This window comes from Symphalangus syndactylus, chromosome Y (genome assembly GCF_028878055.3).
Source record: "Symphalangus syndactylus isolate Jambi chromosome Y, NHGRI_mSymSyn1-v2.1_pri, whole genome shotgun sequence".
NCBI lineage: Eukaryota > Metazoa > Chordata > Mammalia > Primates > Hylobatidae > Symphalangus > Symphalangus syndactylus.
Window position 1 is genome coordinate 9,054,862 of NC_072448.2, and position 3,526 is coordinate 9,058,387.

Here is a 3,526-nt window from a genome sequence, read left to right on the forward strand (position 1 = left end):
ACCAGATTCTTTGTTACGTTAACTTTTGTAATGAAACTTTAATTTCTCCGCCCCCAACACCCCTCTCAACCCCGCCCAACCAGCCTACCCCCTAGAGCCCTGACAATGTATTCATTCTCAAGCAAAACATGGTAATTCAGTAACATTGACTACTTGCCCTGCTGATCTGCCGCCCTGACGGCTCTACTACTCTCCTGAAAAATGCAAATTTGACTTAATCACCAATTTTTTCATTGACCTTTTATGTCAGAGAATGAGAGGACACAAAAAGCTATATCAACTGTTTATCATTATCAATATATGTGCATATTATTTTTAAAAACAAAGCTTAATGAGAACCTAATTGTGTTAACCACACACATACATACATAACTGCATATTGAATTTATAGTAATTATTATCGCTCTTTCTTCACTTCTATTTAAAGAGTAATTGAAAATTCTATACACATTTTTCACAGGCATTAAGTATCAGAATATTAACATATACTTACAAGTATTTTATTCCCAACTTCTAGGATGGCTAACATTTGACTTTTAAAAAAGTAATTGTTTCGTTTAGAGAAAAACAGATGACCTAACAACTCAAAACAGTTTCAGTGAAGTGTTAAGACACAGAGGACACAATTCTTTTCTTTGCAGATTGTATAGTGGGATATTTTGAAGTCATTCTCTTCACTGTCACACAATTAGCAATTTAAAAAACAATCTTTTACAAGTCTAAATTAAATTTCCATTCACAACTAGTAAATTACAGCCATCAGTATATCATATTTTACATTTTAGTTCAACCTCCTTCAAAATTTAAAAGTCACAGTTTACCAAACTAGTGAATAACTCTCCTCAATAAATCTTAAAGTCTTATGAGAAATGACAAGATTTCTTTGATGAAATAAAATGGGAGGAAATTCCCTCCACTCACCAATGTTTTAATGCCATATTTGCAAAACAGGAGTAACAACTACAGGTTACATAGTACACAGAACCTATTAATAAAAATAAACTCTCAGCAAAACTGAATGATGCCAAAATTCCTAAGATAATAAAATAAAAATCCCATAAAATATGAAAAGAGTTCATAGAACCAAATGTGGTTGGTTTGTCCAGTAAATGTTATAATGAATTAATATCAGAAACTTAAAAAAATTAACTATAGTCCATGAAAAGAAAAATGTGAAAACTGTAATTTGTATCCTAGTTATCTAATAAAGTTTAGTATTTAAGATACAAAATTTAGTATTCATTATACAAAGTGGAAATATAGTTGACTCAAGTTAAAATATGTATCTTAATAGCAAATAAAATGGTTAAATTGCAGTCATACACACAAACAGATTTTCTACAACTGGAAATCCCTTAAAAGATGAGAAAAAACATACCATTTCAAAACCTGACATCAAAATAGCAAAAAATGACACAAGGCACCACATAGTGAACCTTGAAAATGTTATACTGTGTGAAAAAGTCAGATACAAGAGGCCAGATACTGAGTGATTCCATGTATATGAAATATCCAGGAAAGGCAAATGAATAGAGACCAAAACCAGATTAATGGTTTCTAAGGACTGGATGAAAGAGGTTGTGGGGAGTTACTGCTGGTGGATGCACGGTTTCTTTTGAGGACTGATAAAATATGCTCTGGAACTAGAGAGAGGTGATGGCTGTACAACATGGTGAACCAACGAGTCAGAGAAACTGAAGTCCTAATAAAGAGTTTGTTGGCAGTTTTAGAACTGGAATTCGAGAAACAGATTCCAGAAGCATCTGATATTGTGTCGTGACCGGCTGTTTTGAGAGATAGTTTTTAAAGGAAATAAGAGAAAGTTGGTACTCATTAGCTTACTTACAACCTATTATCTTAATTGGTAATGAAGGGTTATCTTAACAGTTCATGGGTTTCTATGCAAAAGTCCTTGAATCAGGGGCTTGGGGAAAAAGTCAGTTTTCACTATAAAGTCTTTCAATAAGTGGCAGCAATTTTTGTCTGCAGAATCTGCAAGTACATTTTACCGTCAGGCAGTTGCAAGATGGGTTTCAAAAACAAAATGTTGTTGTTATGGTTAGCTCTTGTTGCCTTCGTTCCCCGGTACTATTAAATCGTCCACTTTAAGAGGGATAAAGTGGCGTCGCACAAGAGCGAGGATGGAGAGCGGCGACTAGGCGGCTATCGAGAGGTACAGCGTCCAGTCGCGCCCAGCCACACTGCGGGACACCGCCCCCCGCCACACTACACCTGATACCCTGAGGCCCGCCACGGTGCGGCGCTTCGTTACGTCTGCCATCCGCCAGGGCCCCGAGGGACTCTAAGTGTCGTTTCGGGGCCGCAGTCTACGGGGCGAGGAGGTGGCGGTGCCGCCCTGCCTCGTGGGATACGTGATGGTGACTGAAGAGGAGGAGGTGTCGATGGGGAAGCCAGACCCCTGGCGGGGTTCCGGGAGTGACAAGAAAAGGAGCCTCTGGTGCGAGACTTCGACCGCTTCCTCGGAACCACTACCAGCTTCAGCCGCTTCAACCTGTGGGGCATGGAGGCCATCCCTGGCCCGGAAGCCAAAGTGCGTGGGGCCTTAACTTGGCCCAGGCTCGCGGCAACGATTCACACGCAGGTGCCCAAGGACACAGAACCAGAGCTTGAAATTCAAAGCCGCGAACCCTTCACAGCAGTAAACCAGCTCTTCACTTTGGAGCCACTGGTTCCATCACCCTAATAAAGGAGCTCTTCACAGCACACACTCACACACAAAAGATAAACTGGTGAATTTTATATTCTTATATACATATGTGAAACCATCTGTATATTTTTAAAGGCAAAAAAGACCTCCCAGATGAATATATTACAGGAGGGGGTGTGTGAGGAGACTCACTTGGGGGTGGCAGTCAACAAAATTTAAATAAAGACACAAGATTTTATTATTTTTCTATGCACAGCTACTACGATAGTGTGTGACATGTAGTAGTTCTCAGTATACTTCTCTGATACTTTAATTAATGAAATGTGTAAACATGCCTCTGGGTTCAGAAAAAGAAACTCAACCACTGAAAAAAAAAAAAGGAAAAACAAAAGCGTTGGTTCTCCTGTAAAGTAACAAACCTTCCACACAAAAATAAGGGTTCAGGGGGAGGCTGAGAGCATTTAATTTACCTCTGTAATATCATATCAACAGATTTTAATCTCTCAACCAGGGCTAATAATTCATTCACTGTCTCTAGGGGACTACATTAACAGTTCTTCCAATATTGGGCATTTATATCAGCAGCTAACCAAATGCTTACCTGAGCGCCTGAGTGATCCCAATTTCTGGAACACTATTCCTTTCTCTCAAATTCAGTAAATAAAAAGTTAAAGTGCTATATGGTTTTATATGAGTACAACCTTTAAGATTCACTGATGACTATTTCTCAACAGTTGTTAAATATTTTTACATCAGTTAGGCCCACAAGCAATCTTAAGTGGTAGGAAGTTAGCTGGTCCTGTCAATGTTAAATCCAAAGGGGCTTAACTAAGAGCAAAGGTTGCCAAACTAAGGGAT

General features: G+C 38.8%; 1 pseudogene; it reads left to right on the top strand.

Moving 5' to 3' along the window:
* The first annotated feature begins 2,141 nt into the window (after positions 1–2,141).
* On the top strand, positions 2,142–2,838 carry LOC129476664 (ribonuclease H2 subunit C-like; annotated as a pseudogene).
* Positions 2,839–3,526: the final 688 nt, after the last annotated feature.